Source organism: Cervus canadensis, chromosome 23 (assembly GCF_019320065.1).
Source record: "Cervus canadensis isolate Bull #8, Minnesota chromosome 23, ASM1932006v1, whole genome shotgun sequence".
Classification (NCBI taxonomy): Eukaryota; Metazoa; Chordata; class Mammalia; order Artiodactyla; family Cervidae; genus Cervus; species Cervus canadensis.
This window is the reverse complement of record NC_057408.1, coordinates 36,990,262-37,010,060: the sequence shown is the minus strand read 5'-3', so window position 1 is coordinate 37,010,060 and position 19,799 is coordinate 36,990,262. Positions and strand designations below refer to the sequence as shown.

The 19,799-nt window shown below is 45.2% G+C and overlaps 1 long non-coding RNA gene across 1 annotated transcript; it reads left to right on the top strand.

Annotated features, from left to right (window-relative positions):
* Window positions 1-5,266: 5,266 nt before the first annotated feature.
* Window positions 5,267-13,621, top strand: LOC122425723. Its single transcript, XR_006264981.1, has 3 exons — window positions 5,267-5,358; window positions 7,880-7,999; window positions 12,841-13,621. It is a non-coding gene; the product is annotated as an uncharacterized LOC122425723 (long non-coding RNA).
* The last annotated feature ends 6,178 nt before the right edge of the window (window positions 13,622-19,799 follow it).

Sequence of the window (19,799 nt, the reverse complement as noted above, 5' to 3'; positions counted from 1 at the left end):
TCAGGATCCTGTGATTACATTGTGATAATCTCCTTATCTCGTGTTCCTTACCTTAATCACACTTGCAACATCCTTTCTGTCTTGTGAGGAAGAATGCCCCAGGCATTCTTTACCCTGGTAGTCAGTGGTAAAGAATCCGCCTGCAATGCAGGAGACACGGGAGTCACGTGTTCGATCCCTGAGTCAGGAAGATCCCCTGGAGAAGGGAATAGCAACCCACTCCAGTATTCTTGCCTGGAGAATCCCCTGGACAGAGGAGCCTGGCGGGCTGCAGTCCACAGGGTCGCACAAAGTCAGGCGGCACGACTGAAGTGGCTTATCACAGCACCCATGCAGGCACTAAGAGGACGTCTTTGGGGAGGAGGGACGTTATTCAGCTTACCACACAGAGGGCAGTGACCGTGTCCAGTCACACACAGGCTTAAGTATCCTACCCAGCAACAGTCACACTTCACATTTCATTGGTCAATCAAGTCACATGGACACACGTCACTTCTATGAGGTAGGAAGTATAATCTCTCATGTATTAATATAGAGAATGAGGGAATAGGAATAATTTTTTAAATTAGTTTTTTAATCCTGAATTTTTTTTTCAGGATTATGGTGAATGAGAAGAAGAAGGCCTTCATTACCATGCTAAGAGCAAAATAAATCTACATGAGTGAAGAATCATTTGGTGAATAGGTTGTAGATGCAAGGAAGCCCTGATTCACTGAATTTCAGGTAGGAATGAACCCCTCACCCACTTTTGAACCAATAGCCCCAGGTGAGGCAAACACCTAGTCTGGTGTAGGAGATAGAAGAGCAGACCTGCAATAGAGGAAGACCATGTGGGCAGGAGGCAGCCAAGCTTTTTAAATGATTGAACCAAAGAAAACAGATATAAACCCACAGACCCAGAACTGAGCAAGTCATAAGCAAAATAAATATAAAAAAGTCACACCCAGTCACTTTGTAATCAAAATGCTGACAATAAATTAAAGGAAAAAAAAAAATCTCAAAAAGAGCCAGAAGAAAAAAGACACATAATACACACACAATTAAGCTGTACATTTCATCAGAAATAATGAAGGCCAAAAGATAAAGGAACGAGATCTTTTAAGTGTTGAAAGAAAAATTCTGGCAATTTAGAACTATAAACTATACTAAAATATCTTGTAAAATTAAAGCAAAATAAAAGCATTTTTTGATAAATAAGAGCTGAGTCATCTCTAGCAAATTCACATGACAGGAAATGCTAAACAATTTACTTGAGGCTGATAGAAAATAACACCAGATTGAGTAGGGTAGCAAGAGAGAAAACACACATTCCAAACAACAGGAATAAAGAGGGGCTATCATTAGCAAATACTAAGTTAGATTAAAAGGAAAAAATTTCTTGAAAAACACAATTTACCAAAACTGACATAAGAAGAAATAGAAAATCTGATGTTGGTTTAAAAAATTGGATGTGCAATTAAAAACCTTTTGTAAAGAAAACTTCAGTCAAAGATGGTTTCACTGGTAAATTCTATCAAACTTGTAAGGAAGAAATTATGCCAACTGTACACAAACTGTTTCAGAGAATAGAGGAGAAAATCATTTCCCAGTTTTTAAAATTTTTGGCCAGCCAGCTCTAATACCAAAACCAGACAAAGACATTAAAAGAAGAGAAAGCCACAGACCAATATTCCTCTTGAACATAGACACAAACATCCTTAACAAAATATTAGCAAACTGAACCCAGCATTCTTTAAAGGATAATGCAGCATGACCAAAAACTAGGATTTTTTCCCCCCAGGAATGTAAGGCTATTTATTTTTAAAATATTAATCGATATAATTCATCATATTATCAGAATAAAATGGAAAAATCATATGACTGACTCAGTAGATACAGGAAAAGCAGTCTACAAAATTCAATACCTATTCATAATAAAAACTCTCAGCATACTAGGAATAAAAGAAAACTCAGCCTGACGTGTGTGCATGCTATTGTCTCAGTCGTGTCCAACTCTTTGTAGCCCACCAGGCTCCTCTGTCCATGGATTCTCCAGGCAAGAATACTGGAGTGGGTTGCCATGCCTTTCTCCAGGGAATCTTCCTGACCCAGGGATCGAACCCATGTCTCTCGAGTCGTCTGCATTGGCAGGTGGGTTCTTTACCACTATCGCCACTAAAAGTCCTGTACCTAACACCATACATAATGATGAAATATTGGAATTTTCACCTTAAGAGGGAAAGCAAGGCAAAGCTGTCCATTCTCACTTCTCTTCAACATGGCACTGGAGATCACTATTCACTGGGGCAATGGGGCAAAAAAATTACAGGCATATAAACTGGAAAGAAAGAATTAAAGCTGTCAGGAACTAGTGAGTGAATTTGGCAAGGTCAAATTAATAATTTAACAATAAACTAATAATAAATAAATAATAAACCTGTATACTACAATAAATTAATAATAAACTAATTTGGCAAGGTCAGACATAAATTGTATTTCTATATGGTGCAAAATTTAAAAGTGAAATTAAAAAATACCATTTGACAAAATGGGTCAGATTGAGGGATGTTGGAATTATGTTTATGGGGGTATTGGAATCATGCTTATCAAGGTAATAATGAATGATCTGAAAACAAAACGAAGAAAGCAATTCCATTAAAGTAGCATAAAATGGAACAACATACTTAGAAATAAATTTAACCAAGGAGGCATAAGACTTACAGACTGAAAACTATAAAACATTGTCCAAAGAAAGGAAGAACCTAAATAAGTGGAAAGAGATCTCATTTTCATGTATTGGAAGACTTAATATTGTTAACATGACAGCACTCCCCAAAAGCAACATAGTTTCAATACAATCCCTATTAAAATCCCAATGCATTTTCTTTTTTTACAGAAATAGAAATGCAGCTGAATGTTCAGATGGATTCTTAAGGAATTCCAACTCACTTGATAAAAGTAGCTGGACTCACATTTCCAGATTTCAAAACCTAATAAAAAGCCATTGAAATCAAAAGTGTTGCACTGACATGAGAGTAGATATGTACACCAATGGATGGAGTAGAAAGTTCTGAAATAAACCCTTGCATATATGGTCAGTTGATTTTCAACAAGGGTCAGGGCACTTTATGTGGAAAGGACAGGCTTTTTAACAATTGTTGTTGCTTAGTCACTAAGTCGTGTCTGACTTTGCGACCCCATGAACTGTAGCCCACCAGGCTCCTCTGTCCATGGGATTTCCCAGGCAAGTATACTGGAGTGGGTCGCCATTTCCTCCTCCAGGCAATCTTCCCAACCCACGGATCGAACCTGCGTCTCCTGCATTGGCAGGCGGATTCTTTACCACTGAGCCACCAGGGAAGCCCTTTTAACAATTAGCGTTAGAAAAACTATATCCATATACAAAGGAATAAAGTTGGGCCTTTACCTCACATCATATACAAAAATTAATTCAAAATGGATTAAAGACCTAAATGTAAGAAGTAAAACTTTACAACTCTTAGAAGAAAACATAAAGGAAATGTTTCATGATGTTGGATTCGGCAGTGATTTCTTGGATATGACACCAAAACCCAGGCATCAACAGCAAAAGAGATAAATTGAACTTCATCAAAATTTTGTAAGTTCTGTGCACCAAAGAACATTATCAAGAGAGGAAAAATACCATCTACAGAATGGGAGGAAATGTTTGCAAATCATGTATCTGATAAAAGTCTAGCAACCAGAATATCTAAAGAACTTTATAACTCAACAACAAAAAGATAAGAACCCAATTTTTTAAATGGGCAGAGGACTTGAACAGACGTTTCCCAACGAAGATATACAATTGGCCAATGGGTGAATGAAAAAGTGCTCAGCATCGTTAGTCATTAGAGCAATGCAAACCAAAACCACAATGGGGTATCGCTTCACACCCATGAGGATGACTAAATGATTTTTTACAAAAGCCTGTGTGCAGCAAAAAAGAGAGAGCCTGTATACCACAATGAAGACTCAGCTCAGCCAAAAAAAAAAAAGACATGAAGGGACTTTAAATGCATATTAGTAAGTGAAAAAAGCCAACCTGGAAAAGGCTGCATAATGCATGTGAGTCCATCTGTATGACATTCTAGAAAAGGCAAAACTGTGGAGACATTGAAAAAGACCAGTGGTTGCCAGGGGTTGTGGGGGAGGGGAGGGACAAATAGGCATAGCACAGAGGGGTTTTAGGGCAACAAAGATACTCTGTGTGATACCATAATGATGGGTGCATGTCGTTTATCTAAACCCCACCATCATACTCAAAGTAATTAATTCAAGATGATAACAAATCTGAATAAAAAAGGGAACCAAAATGCTTTTAGCAGAGAGCATAGGAAAATATCTTCATGACCTCAAGGTAGGCAAAGATTTCTAAGGACACACACACAAAACCCCACTAACTGTACAAGAAAAATAGTGATCAATAAAAGCAAAATTAAAGCTCAGTTCATTGAAAGATACCATTCAGAGAATGAAAAGACTGAACAGCTCTGGTGACAACCACAGACTGGTTAGTGGCAGAGGGACCCAACCACTTCTACCAGCTTCCCACCTTCCTGCCCCAGAGGCTTGGACCTTTGAAAGAGCTTGTCAAGTCCTACCCATCTCTACTCTCTCTTCGATGGATAGGTGGACAGATTGTGAAGTTTGCGTCTGGCCCTGACCAATTCAAGAGCTTTTGCATCTGGCCCTGACCAATTCAAGAGCTTTCTTGCCTAACAGTGAAGCCTACATCTCCAGTAACATTTCTGCAAATGCCAATCAGCCATGGTTTTCTCAACCTCCTTTTTAATATTCAATTGGTAGAGCCAAGTGGCACAAAAGGCCTGAAGAATTACATTTTTACTATCGTGATGAAACCAACAGTTCTGAAACTGCTTGCACCTTACCTCAGCTTGCTCAGGAAGCATCTTGTGTAAACTATACTGTGAGGACTAAAGGCAATTCATATCTGTAGCACTTCACAAATCACAATTACATAAAACTGCACACAAGCTCTGCAACACACAGGGATTATAACCATCATTTTCAGATGAGCACATTAAGGTTTCTGAGCATTCCTGTAACCTGTCCTTCCCCTGTCTAGTAAGTAAAGGTGTGAGCTCAGACCCCGACCATCAGCCTGCAAGTCTAGACTTCTCACTTCCGTGTCAGGCCTGGTGCTGAGACATGATGGAAATAGTCTCAGTCACTCCCCCTGCTTGATCCCCATGGGAGTGGACCTGTGTGCAAACATTTGGCAGAGTTTACAGAACGGTGGTGGAACCAAGCCTGTCTCAGGATGACCTTGTGCCGTGTGAGCAGCCAACGTGGAGCCGCCGAAGGCTTTGGGCAACTGAAGACTTTTGTTTCATGAAGGTAAGCCGTGCTAAGAACTCCAAGTATGAGCAGACTGAGCAGATTTTGCTTAAACTGGGACTCCTTTGATCACTAGTTGCCAGTGGAGGGGACGTGAGCAAACTGCTCAAAAGACAAGAGAGCTGAAAAGATGGCAGGTGAAACAAAACCAGCAGATGCTGGGATTTCAGTGGTGGGGCAGGACTGTATGACAGGGTTCATGGTCCATACTGCAGTTTTTCAAAGGCATTTGCCAGCCCATTTATTTTCTGTTTTACAAAGCCTTTCATAACTTGATCTCATGGTGGTGTGATAATGTGTTCTGTGCCACACATAGGCAAGCAGTTCAGTCGCTCAGTCATGTTTGACTTTTTGTGACCCCATTGACTGCAGCTCGCCAGGCCTCCCTGTCCATCACCAACTCCTGGAGCTTGCTCAAACTCATGTCCATCAAGTCGGTGATGCCATCCAACCATCTCATCCTCTGTTGCCCTCTTCTCCTCCTGCCTTCAATCTTTCCCAGCATCACGGTCTTTTCCAACAACTCAGTTCTTCACATCAGGTGGCCAAAGTATTGGAGTTTCAGCTTCAGCATCAGTCCTTCCAATGAATATTCAGGACTATTTCCTTTAGGATTGACTGGTTTGATCTCCTTGCTGTCCAAGGGACTCTCAAGCAAACCAAGGCACTAATACTATGTTTGAGATATTTCTTCAGAGAACAAGAAAAGCTTCTCTACAATTTTCTACTTGATAACACCTCTCTCCCCTTCTCAAATCCTCCCATTCTCCATAAGACAACAACAGCAAAAGAAATATATGATGGATGAAATCATAATAACATGCTTTCATAACTTCACAAATTGCTCCAAGAAAGAAGAGAACAGATTTCAAATTTGCACAATAAGATATGGAATCATCTTATTGGGATGTAAGCCACCCAGCTATTACTGGAAATTACTGCTTTGTTATCACAGTTTCTACAAGGTAGAATGTGGTGGAGTCAGGAAGCATTCTGAGTCATTTCCAAAAATACTTTTAAGAGAAGTTTGCAAATAGTACTATTTTTTATGGGAGGAACAATTTTGCCAACAGTTTCTTTTCAAGTCTTACCAAGTAATATATTACTTTCTGAATCAGAAATAAGTCTAACCAGAAGTTTTAAAGGACATAGTAATAATAGTTCTTTTGGAGTATATAGTAGATACTTAAAATAGAAGTAAAGAAAGCTAAGGGCTTCCCTGGTGGCTCAGCGGTAAAGAATCTGCCTGCCAATGCAGGAGATGAGGGTTTGAACCCTGGGTCAGAAAGATTCCCTGGAGAAGGAAATGGCAGCCCACTCCTGTATTCTTGCCTGGGAAATCCCATGAATAGGCTGAGTAGGGCAGAGTAGGTTGGCAGGCTACTGTCCATGGGGTCGCAAAACAGTCGAATAAAACTTGGTGACTAAACAACAAATAAGGCTAAAGTAGGTGAGTTTTCATTTGGTACTAGTGATACTTTCAGTTCAGTTGCTCAGTTGTGTCTGACTCTTTGCGGCCCCATGGACTGCAGCACACCAGGCTTCCCTGTCCATCACCAGCTCCCAAAGTTTGCTCAAACTCATGTCCATTGAGTTGGTGATGCCATCCAACCATCTCATCCTTGTTGTCCCCTCCTCTTCCTGCCTTCAATCTTTCCCAGTATCAGGGTTTTTCTAATGAGTCAGCTCTTCCCATCAGGTGGCCAAACTATTGGAGTTTCAGCTTCAGCATCAGTCCTTCCAATTAATATTCAGGACTGATTTCCTTCAGGATTGGCTGGTTTGATCTCCTTGAAGTCCAAGGGACTCTCAAGAGTCTTCTCCAACACCACAGTTCAAAAGCATCAGTTCGTCAGCACTCAGCTTTCTTTATGGTCCAACTCTCACATCCGTACATGACTACTGGAAAAACAATATCTTTGATATAGGCATGATAAAGTGTCACTTTAGTAGTTTGAAAGGCAGCATTTAGGATCTATAAGTAAGATTTTCTTTAGTAATAAAGGATTCAGCAGCTGCTGCTGTATTAGGGGTTGTAGAATGACTTTTCAAAAAAGTCTTTGTTTTTTTTAAATGAGCTTTCTCTTTTCAAACAGTCTTAGATTCACAGAAAAAAATGCAAAGATCATACACAGAGTTCCCACACAGCCCACATGCTGTTTCCCTGACTATTAACTTTGTGTGTTACATTTATATATATTTGCTAGAATTAATGAACCTATATTGATGAATTATTATTAACTAACCTCCATACAAGAGCCAACTCATTGGAAAAGACCCGGATGTTGGGCAAGATTGAAGGCAAAAGGAGAGGAGTGTGACAGAAGATGAGATGGTTAGATAGCATCACCAACTCAATGGACATGAATTTGAACAAACTTAAGAGAGATGGTGAAGGACAGGGAAGCCTGGCGTGCTGCAGTCCATGGGGTTGCAAAGAGTCGGACGTGACTTAGTGACTGAACAGCAAAACTTATTCAGATTTCCCTAATTGTTTGCTTAATGTCCTTTTCTGCACCAGGATCCCATTTAGGACACCGTGTTACATTTCATCATCATGTCTCCTTTGGCTCCTCCTGACTCTGACAATTTCTCAGACTTCCTTTGTTTTTGATGACCTTGACAGTTTCTAGGAGTGCTGGTAAGTTATTTTGGAGACTGCTGTTTAATTGGGATTTGTCTGAGGTTTTGCTCATAATTAGAGTGAGCTTATTGGGTTTTGGAAGGAAGACGACAGAGGTGAAGTGTTATTCTCATCACATATATCAAGGTACACACTATCAACATGACTTACCACCATGGGTCTTAACATGATGATGTTTTCTTTTACTGGGGAAGCAGGGAACTCGCTGAAGCATGGGCCAGAACCTGAAACTCCAGGCGTTTGTAGGAGAGGTTGAAGGGGAAGGGGCCTGAGCGTCAGACTCCATGACAGAAGGAAAAAACCAGAGAAACCTGACAAAACAGGGACCTATGGGTGGTTTACACGCATGCGTGCTAAGTCGCTACAGTCGTGTCCAGCTCTTTGTGACCCTATGGACTGTAGCCCACCAGGCTCCTCTGTCCATGGGATTCTCCAGGCAAGAATACTGGACTGGGTTGCCATGCCCTCTCCAGGGGATCTTCCTGACCCAGGGATAGAACCCATGTCTCTTATGTCTCCTGCACTGGCAGATGGGTTCTTTACCGCTAGCGCCACCTGGGAAGCCCCCATAAGTGGTTTAAACTGCCTACTAATGAGATTGCTTCCTAGGGGGAAGAAGTTGCACACTGTGCCTGGTCTCACCAGCGGTCTGGTGAGTGGATACCCAGGAAGGGTTTTGATTATGCTGCAAGGAAGCCCCGGGATCCTCTGTGTGGAGTTGGAGGGTGGGGAGGGAGGGAGAGGTGGTTGAGGTGGGAGTAATTTATGAACAAGGGTATTTGCTTAGCAGGCAGAGGCCATGTTTAAAATGGGAGCCCCTGAAGGGAGTAAATTAAGGCACAAGCATTACAAAGATGTGGCACAAACCTGGCTGGTAGGAGAAACAGGCCTGAGGTTTGAATCCAAGGGTTAGAAGGTGCAGAGCAGGGGGACATCCGAGGGCAGGCTGGGAAGGGTCCGGGGCAGCTCAGGGGCTGCAGGGCTGGAAGGCGGAGCCAGCGGGTCTGTAAAGAAGCTGTGGGCACAGCACACAGGGCCTCAGCCACGATTCCTTCCTTCCGCCCACTGCACCTGGGTGATGGATGGTCCCATCTCCACTCTTCTCCCCTTGCTCGCCCTCCAGGACTCTGCCTGGCACGCTGGCCGGAATTCTCTGGGGCCGGGGGCTTGTGCCTGTGGCTCCTGATTGGAAGGTCCCCCAGGCTGCTCCAGGATGTCCCCTGCTGTGTCCCATCCTGTCCTCCTTATCACAGCTGCAGGCGGCCTGGGCAGCATTCCTCTTGCCTGAGTCACGGCCCCAGGCCCCGGGCTGCCTTTCCTCCAGCTTGGCCTAGGGACCAGCCCCCGTCCATCCCGCCTTGTTGCTTGTCCCTTTACTTGTCAAGAGTACTGCAGATGTATTCTTACTGCCTATATGGAATGGCAGCTATTAGCCAAAGGAAATCTCCCATTCTTAAGTTAGCCCTTTTCCCTTTCTGCCTCTTTCTCAAGATCAGGCCTATCCCATCCCTACTGGGGCCCAGCCCTGATCATAGCATTATCTGTATTGTTGTTTTTAACCTAGGTTTCCTTGACTATTACAGCACCATTTGATCAAAAGTCTATGCTTTTAGGTTTGGTTGGTGCACTCTATCCAGCCCCTGGCGGACTTCTGAATTTCTGAGGTGAGAGATCCCATAAAGGCCATCAGGGTGTGTGTGTACTCAGTTGTGTCCGATTCTTGTGACCCCATGGACGGTAACCCGCCAGGCTCCTCTGTCCATGGGATTTTCCTGGCAAGAATACTGGAGTGGGTTGTCGTTTCCTCCTCCAGGGGATCTTCCTGACCCAGGGATCAAACCCGCATCTCTTGCATCTCCTGCATTGGCAGGTGGATTCTTTACCGCTGAGCCACCTGAGAAGTCCTCTGACCTTCTCCTCCTTGCTTATTGATGTCTTATCTCCTTGAGCACCTTCAACCCTCCTGCAGCAGGGGGACTTCCATTCCCCACGGGAGCAGGTGAATGAATGAAAAGGGAACAAACATGGTGTTGCCTAATATATAAACCAAGTGATTTTGAATTTGTTGAATTAACTGGAAAATTTGAGACCAGGTGGATCCTATTTTTCTAGATAATTGGCAGACCCTCGGAATCCTGCCATATTTAATTTCAAGTTTAAAATACCTCATACCCTCTAATGTGGGGCTAAATTTTGTGCTAATTACTAGATTATAGATAAGCAACAAGGCATTATGGTGGTTTTAGAAAATGTATGGAAGGAAAACTTAAAATTGAAAGTATTCTGTTCATGGCCATTGATGTTTTTACCCAGAAATGACAGTGAGACTGCCTATTATCCCCACAGCACAGCTGGTCTCAGGGGCTATTTATTCTGAGCACAACCTTCTTATTTTTGAGATTAATTCTATAAACACTGAATGCCCATTATGTATCAGGCAAGATGAGTAGGAATTTCTAGTCATTTTTTCCTAAAAGGAAGTATTTCCTAGTGTATTTATTTCTACTATCCCCACGGTTTAGTCGATAGATGTTTACCAAGCTCTATCATGTGTCAGATGCTCTCAGTGTCAGCCTCCATGCCCTGAAAGGGCTCAGCCTGTGGGCTGCCAGGACTCCAAGGGGCACTTGTGAGGGGTGGGGGCAGGGAAGACACAAGGAACCTTTCGGTGGCGGTAACTGCTAAACTGAGTACAGAGGGATAAGGGAATGCTCCAAGTCATAGGGTAGGACTTCCCAACCTCCAGGATCTCATACCTGAAGAACTGAGGTGGAGCTGATGCAATAATAATAGAAATCAAGTGGACAATAAATGTAATGTGCTTGAATCACCTCGAAACCATCGCCAACCCTGGTGCCTGGAAAAACTGGCACAGTCCCTGGTTCCAAAATTATTGGGGACCACTGCCACAGGGCACAAGGAATGAGCTCACCATTTTGTGGGAGATGAAATGTGGTGTTGGACTCAACTTTTTTGAAAGGAGACACTAGGCCAGAAATTCAAATAAGAATTAAGAAGCACTCTTCCATATCCGGATCATAGCTCTGAGGAGAAGCCAGGATGCCATTCTCTATCCCTCCATCAGGCTTTGCTCCTTGAGAAGGGGTGAGGCTTGGTGAGTGGCGATTCCAGAGAAGCCAGGGCACATCCTCCCAGCCCCCTTTCTTCTTCCCCACAGCCCCGTGACCAGCTCAGACCATGACTCCTGTGCAGCCCTGGGCAGATAGCCCAATTGTCCCTGGGCCTCAGTTTCCATCACAGTTGAAATTGAAGCAGTGATGCTTTCTGATTAGGAGCTGTTTCTGGGTTCTTCTTCCAACTCTCATAAAATGCAAACCCTGCTAGGCACCTAAATGAGTTCATGCTGGTCTCAGCATTGTGTATATGGTAACAGGAAGCCTCGACCTGTGCGGTGAGGGGTGTGTAGACAGAATGGAGTTGGGCCCTTCCTTACAGAAGGGACCTGCACCTAGGATGGGAGGTGAAAGGAAACAGCGCCAGCCTTGGAGATCTGTTGCTGGCCCTACCAGTCCCCATTTACTCTGATTTAAAAGACAGAACAGAAGCTATAGTTTCTGGAATAATCCTGGGTCACAGACTTTTCAGAAAAGGAAGGCAGTTCACCTCTCATCACTCCTACCCACCCACCCTTGATTTAATCAAGATGATTTTTCTGTTCTTTTCCATTAGATTCAGTGACTCAGACAGAAACAAAACAACAGTTTAAATAAATATCCTATCTGGCAAAGCCATTGAGCATTTTCAGCTTAGCTGTTGGTTTTCACTCAATCACTTATGAAGCGTGTGAGTCTCAGAAGCCTCACTGCCCAGTGTGTTGATGCCCGTGGAAGGTAGTTTAGAAGACATGTGTCCACCCAGTCTCCTTTAGAGAAAGTGTGCTGGTCAGAGTTCTCCAGAGACACAGAGCCAGTGGGATGTGTGTATATACATGTAGAGAGAGATTGATTTTAAGGAATTGACTCATATGACTGGGCGTCCCTGGTGGCTCAGCTGGTCAAGAATCCGCCTGCAATGTGGGAAACCTGGGTTCAATCCCTGGGCTTGGAAGATCCCCTAGAGAAGGGAACAGCTACCTACTCCAGTATTCTGGCCTGGAGAATTCCATGGACTGTGTAGTCCATGGGGTCGCAAAGAGTCAGACACGACTGAGCAAGTTTCGCTTTCACATGATTGTGGAGCTGGCCATTCTGCAATTTGAAGGGCAGGCCAGCAGGCTGGAGACCCAAGGAAGAACTGAGCTTGCAACTGGAGTCCGAAGGCAGCCCGGAGGCAGAATTCTCTCTTCCAGGATTGCTTTCTTTTTCTCTTACAGCCTTCAACTGATTGGATGAGTCCCACCCATATTAAGGAGAGTAAAGTGCTTTATCCAATGTTCACTGGTTTAAATGCTAATCTCATCTGAAAAATATCCTCATAGGGACATCTTGACTGCTGTTTGACTAAATATCTGAGCACTGTGGTTGAGAGCTTCGCAGGTGGCTCAGTGCTAAAGAATCTGCCCACCAGTTCAGGAGATACAGGAGACGTGGGTTCGTTCCCTGGGTTGGGAAGATCCCCTGGAGGAGGAAATGGCAACCCATGCTAGTATTCTTGCCTGGAAAATTCCAGGGATGGAGGAGCCTGGAGGGGCTACACTCCATGGGGTTGCAAAGAGTTAGATACGACTGAGCGTGCACACACACACACACACACACACACGCCGTGGCTGAGGCATGTTACACAGAGAGCTAACCAGCACAGAACAGTCCTGGCCTGGTCATTCCGGCGTTCTGGTGGTACACCCAGGCAGTCTCTGTGCTCCGTTTCACCCTCCTCAGGCAGCTCCAGGCCAACCTTCTCCTGCCAGAGGACGCAGGGCTGAAAGGACTCTGCATGTGGATAGAGGAGCCTGGCTCACTGCCCTCGCTGACTCCCGGGAGCTGAGCAGTTTCTCATCTTGGACTTCAGATTCCTCAGTGTGAAGTGGGAGTGCTTCTCTACTGGCCTCATAGGATTGTCATGGGCATGAAATGGAAACAACATTTGTACTCTGTTAGGTACAGTCATTGTGCTGTGAGAAAGAGCCAGCGTTCCCTGCCTTGGAGTAGAGAGTGGGGGCAGAGAGGGTCCTGCGTCACCCAGGCGGGGAGGGGGCTTTCCCTGTGGACCAAGGCAGCCTGGGAAGGAGCGCCCAACCTCCAGGACGAACCTGCGTTCTGCAGGAAAGTGAATTCTCCCCACCCAGAGCTCCTAAATTGAGTTTTTTGCTCTTTTAAAATTATTTTGTGTTCTCTCCAAAAATTCCTAAATTTCAGAGTAAAAACTTCCTCTCCCTCATCACTCCTTCCCCCAAATCCACTCCCTTCTCCAAAGGAGGCAGCTGTTAAGTTGTTGGCATGAATCATTTCACAGTCTTTCTCATTGATTTTTTTTTTTTTTTTTGCTGTTACTATAAAAAAGAAGTTTGAGGACTTCCCTGCTGGTCCAGTGGCTAAGACTCTGTGCTCCCAATGCACGGGGCCCGGGTTCCATTCCTGGTCGGGGAACTAGATCCCGCATGCTGAAAATAAGAGTTCACTTGTAGCAGCTAAAGCTCCTGCATGCTGCAACTAAGACCCAGCACAGCCAAAAATAAATCATTTTTTTTTAATGGGGTTTGTCTATGGCTTTGTGATTTTTAAAATTCACTTAGCAATATACCATTCATGGTTTCTCATATCTGACTCTTTGTATGTGTACACGCTCAATCATATCTGCCTCTTTACCACCCTGGGGACTGTAGCCCACCAGGCTCCTCTGTCCATGGGATTCTCCAGGCAAGAATACTGGACTGGGTTGCCATGCCCTTCTCCAGGGGATCTTCCTGACCCAAGGGCTGAACTCACGTCTCCTGCATTGCAGGCAGATGCTTTACTGCCGAGATACTGGAGAAGCCCATGTGTAGTGGGTTCCCCCCTGCCTCATTAAAGTAGAGAAAAAAGATTAAAAATGGGGGAAAAAAGTAAATTAAACAAAAAGGCTTTTTACAAAATAAAGGACGAACCTAGCTGTAGACCCAAGACATCAGCTTTCTGAGAGAGTTCCCACAGCGTTCTCTGCAGAGGGCCCTGGCTGGGCAGTGCTACTGCCAAGGCTGCCTTTGCCCCCCTAGACCCACCGTGTGCCCCCAGTCCCCATGGACACCTTCCCTCCCTGGAGTCCCGCCTTGCCCTCCTCCTCTGACCCTGTACCCACGTTTGCCTCTGAGGCCGAGGCACAGGTTGGCCTCCTGCCATTCCATAAGCCTAGAAAGAACAGCATCAAATTTCAGAGAGAATGACAAGTGGACACAAATATTAATTCTTAGGTTGTTGTCTCTTTAACAGAAACTTCCAGGGGGGCAAGCAAAGCGTTTGGGGGAATTCTGCTAGTGGGAGCTTTGGGGACACCTCATTTTCAAGGTCTGGTGTTGAAAACACCAGAAGCTCTCTTATCTTTATCTCTTGCTAGCAGTTTCCTCCCCGGTTGTTATTAGGGGAGATATCAGTCACCAAAGCCTCAGCTGGATCCCATAAAAAAAAGCCCCTGCAATATTTCACGTTGCAAAAGCCCAGGCTGTGCCCTCCAAGTTCACTGGGAAGACCCAAGACTCTGAGGTCCGGGGCCAGTGGAGCTGACTCATCTTCCTGGCCCCAGCGGAGGAGAGAGGCATGTTTGGTGCACACCGTGTGCCTGTCAGCAATCAGCATCCTGTTGGCCAGGAAAACGCTGCCTCTTCCCGGGAAGGCCTTTGTCTGCAGCTGGAACAGAATCACCAGCGGACAGAGGCCACCGAGTCATGGAAGAAAACCGGGCTGAATCCAGGGCTGCATGTCTGTAGTGGGAAGAGAGGCGCCCGCAGTTTCCCACCGAATCCTGAAACAAGTAGGCAACCTGACCCCTTTTTTTTTTAATTGGCTGCACCACACGGCATGTGTCATCTTGGTTCCCTGACTAGGGATCGAACCCAATCCCCCTACCTTGGAAGGCAGATTCTTAACCACTGGAAGGAATGAAGTTCCTGAAGGATCGCCAGGGAAGTCCCCCTTTTTTGTTTTCAAGAGTTTCCTGGCCCAGTATTACAATACACCGGGACAGCAGACATGGTGAATATCAAGGAAGGCATAAAGCAAGAATGGTTTCGAAGCGGTCCTGTGGACAGTTTCTATTGCCCCCTGCCCCTTCTTAAGGAGCTGGCCCTTCAGACTCCTCTCCATTTCCCCCTTCCCGTGACTCTTCTCCTCCCCTGGCCTCAGCCATGGATCACTTATTTACTTAGTTACTTACCTTCCCTTGCTCCACTAAAAAGCTAAGCCACACAGAAAAAGGATGGAAGAAGTGACCAGGATAGGCAATGAAGAGAACAAGGAAAAGAGTGATGGAGGAGTAATAAGATGAAGACGCAGGAATGTCTATCAGATGATGCAGTTCAGTTACTGCAAGCGGGCTGCAAATTTGGGTCCAAGAGTCCTAGTAGCCAAAGAAAAGAGACAGAATAATCAGGCAGAGAGTGCACACATCAACAAGTCAGGAAAAGATTCACCTTTTTAATGCAGAGACCAGGGGGAGGTGAGGACCATCATTCACACTTGCTGGGCATGTAGGCCAGGGGCTGCGTTAAATGCTCTTTTTTAAAAAAAATAAAAAAGTATTTATTTGGCCATGCCTGGTGTTAGCTGTGGCACTTGGGATCCTCGATCTTTGTTGTGGCATGCGGGCTCTTCATTTGGGGCATGTGACATCTAGTTCCCTGACCAGGATTTGAACCCAGGCCCCCTGCCTTGGGATCATGGAGTCTTAGCCAATGGACCACTAGGGAAATCCCTGAGTTAAATGCTCGTCTGACATTTTCTCATTTGATCTGGTTATCATGTCGGGTGGATGACAATGATCAGATAACAAAACTGAGAATTTGAGAATAAGTTAGTAATTTGCCCAAGACCAGAGAGTTAGTGAACTGTGGAAATGAGATTCAAATCCAGCCTATGAGGCTCCATGTTTGGGTGCCAAACTAGAAAGCTCACCCAAGGCAGTGGGGAGCCCTTGGGGTATTTCTGCAACAGATGCAATAAAGATTTTGGTAGGACTGTGTCTCCTCACCTCTTTCAGTACAATTCCTAAATATAGGCACAAAAGCATAAATGCCATTAAAATTCTGTAGAAGTAGTTCCTTCAACTAAAACAGTTTGTTCAGGTGCTTAGTTCTCTGATGATTTAATTTCCATCTCTGTATAGGTGTATAAACATTGCAGAGTCTACCAGGAAGTTTATCAACAGTTACTTTCTCAAACCATAGTCATTTTAACACATCCCAAACCCACTCTAGTATATTTTATTTATTCCCTGGAAGAAACTAGAAGCTGGTGTCTATAGTTTCTCCACTCTCACGCCTGCCCCTATATGGGAAACACTCTTACAGCCTTTCAGGCCAGGAACCCACAACAAAGACCTCTATTAGCAACATCTTGAGGACAACTTCCTCTGACTTGTGATTCTTTTCTTACAACCCATCCTTTTTGAAATGCTTTGAGAACTGGGTATTCCCTCTATTCAAGACCGTATAGCATTTAGCAGAGATTCTCAAACTTTCAGTTTCCATAAGCCCCTTTATGCTCATGCAGATGGCCAATTTAGGTAAAACATCACAATTTTTAGTAATAAAAATGTCATTCTTAAAAAAACCTTTTCATTATAAAGAAATTCAAACACCTATGAAAGTTGAATAGTATAATGAACCTCAGTATACCTACCACTCAGCTTCAACAAGTTACTGACTCCTGGACAATCTTCTTTCAACACTACTCCCATCCCCTTCCTGTCTCCTGAATTATCCTGAAGCAAGTCCCAGATAGCACATCATTCTATCCATAAATATTTCAGTATATGTTTCTAAAAGATATGAGTCCTTTCTTTTAACGTTACAAGACCATAATCACAACTCAAAATACTCGTAACTGTTCCTAAAAGCTATTCAATATCAAATTTCCAATTGTTTCAAAAATCTTTTTGTTGTTGTTTGAATCAGAATCCAAACGAGGCCTGAACATTCCTACCAGATAAAACATTATTTTAAAAATCACTAATCATTTCTTGCATTTGTAAGAGGACAACATTTTCCGTCTCACCCAAGGGTATCTGTCCTCTTTGTTCTGGTTTCTTTACTCTGTACACCCCAGTTTATTTCCTTCCTTTTTAGTTTTGCAGAGTTAAGACCTCCAGGTCACAGTTATAGGTCGCTGGGTACAGCATCTACTGCTGATGTTGCTTTCTGATGGTCCGGATTCAGAAGGGACAGATATCTCACTGATAGTACTTTTGGCCCAATTACAAAACACATTCAAAATCCAGAATGATGCATGCCTTTACTTGGGAAATGGGTACCCCCTCATCCACACAGACTTCCCCCAGCTCTGGAAAGCATCTGCCCAACATTCCAGGTCATTCTAAACTGTGTCCAGTAACAGACAGCTTTCTTCTCTTCTCAAAGACAAGTGTCAGACACCGGGAAGAATCAAACTTAGAGCAGACTGGACCTTAGGTTGGTTTTATGAAAACAACCTGCTTTCTCAGCTACTTGTTTTCTCTTTTAAAGGACTGAGTTCATCCTTTGGACACTACAGGCCAGTGCCAGAACTGACAAGATATCTCAGACTGATCACCAGTGGATGTGCCGTGACGCACAAAGTCACGTGTCATCCAAAGATGTGGAAAGGCCCTCTGCAGGGGGGTCAGACTATTGGAAAAAGCAGTTAAAAGGATACCAAGAATTGGCCAGGCAACAGGCGATGTTGGGTAGGAACGGGTCAGATAGGAGAGAAAGGATTAGTGTGAGAAAAGGATCTGTGCTTGGATCCAAGCTGATCATGAGGAATAAATATGGAAGAGGGAGGAATCTTTAGTGACATTCAAGTTTCTGACTCCAGGGCTGGTTGTTGTTCAGTGGCTCAGTTGTGTCTGACTCTTTTCAACCCCATGGACTGCAGCACAAGGCCTCCCTGTCCATCACCAACTTCCAGAGCTTGCTCAAACTCATGTCCATTGAGTTGGTGATGCATCCAACCATCTCATTCTCTGTCATCCCCTTCTCCTCCCACCTTCAATCTTTTCCAGCATCAGGGTATTTTCCAATGAGTAGGCTCTTTGAATCAGGTGGCCAAAGTATTGGAGCTTCAGCTTCAGCATCAGGCCTTCCAAAGAATATTAAGGATTGATTTCCTTGAAGATTGACTGGGAATCATGAACAGACATACACACATATATAGGAACCCCCTTCCAAACTGCCCATGGGCCTGTGGTACACAGAAACAGCTGATCTGAATTAGAAAACATATCTCATGGAAATACTCTCTTTATAAAATAAACACCATGCCCAGCCCTCCTCCTGTATTACCTACCTCTGGCTTAGAACAGCTGAATCCCAATCCCTGTGTCCTTTGACCCCTGCCCACCGCAGAGGTGATGCTAACATGCAGCAGGACTAAGAACACTGGACCAGGCTGTTTTGGCACCAGGTTACCTGCCTGTTCAGAACTGGTAGGAGGACCCCTTGGAGCTGCCCACAGCCCGAAGTGTAGTTTGGCTCAGCCTGGATCCCCGTCGCTTGGGGTGAGAGAAGTGACCTGACCTTCAGAACTCAGCTCTCTGGCCTAAGTAAGGGCTGGCAAGGAAGACCTGGCAGGGGAACAGGAAAGAAGGGAGCCAGGTGTCCGGCACACGTGCTTCCCCTCTGGCTGCGGAAGGCGGTGGTCTCACCCTCCTGTGCGTCACAGTCACGGCGGGATACTGGTCAAATGCAGATGCCCGGGCCCCACTGCCTGCATTGGTTAGAAGTCTAGGGTGTAGCCCAGGAATCTGTATTTAATGGGTCCCAGGTGACTTCCAGAGAGCTGGGGGCACACACCCACTGCCCATCCTCAATCTTGAGAGGCCCGCAGGGGTCTGTGGCCCCCGCCATGGACATGTGCCAGGTGGGGGTCCTCTTTCCCCCCGGATGTTGCCCAGGAGTGTCTGAAGTCAGGACTGAGGTAGTGGCCAGCAAGCAGGGTTAAAAATGATTAGGATTGCCATCTCTAGACGTGGTTAGAACTGGATAGTGGGCCACTAACCAAATGGGGACCTTCCTGGCACAGAAGTGCACCTGACCCAGGTGTTGTGTGTATCAGACAGTGCAAGTGGGGCAGGAAGGTCCCGTGACTCACTGGCTCCTCGTTTTCAACAGAAATGTGGCTTTCCCAGGCTGAGTGCGGAAACCCAGGGAGGAGTCTCTGGCCTTGCAGAGAACATCTGTGTCGGCGGTGGGTTTCAAAGTGCAGTTTCTGGGTCAGCAACATCAGTCTCACTAGTTAGAAATGAAGATTCTCAGGCCCCACCCCTGACCTATGGCTCAGACACGGGGGCTGGCCCAGGTGGAGGTGCGGGGTCCCCAAGTTACCCTGAGGCCTCAGATGGTTCTGTTAGCGCTTGAGTGCCTCAGCGAAGCCTTGAGTGCTTCAGGGCTCACAGGCTTAGGAAAGGTCCCCGCTCTCCTGGCCATCAGCCAGTCCCTTTTCATGGGGGAGGGGGAAGCACACAGCACCCCTCCCACCCCCCCAGCCCCCCAGCTGCGGGGCAGGGGCTGAATGACACAGGATTCTGGGCAGCTGCCACCAGCCCCGCAGGCAGCCCCCAGCCGACTCTCGGCCTTGTTTTCCCTTTCTCTCCTCCAACACTTTGGCCACCTGATGCGAAGGGCCAACTCATTGGAAAAGACCCTGATGCTGGGAAAGATGGAGGGCAGGAG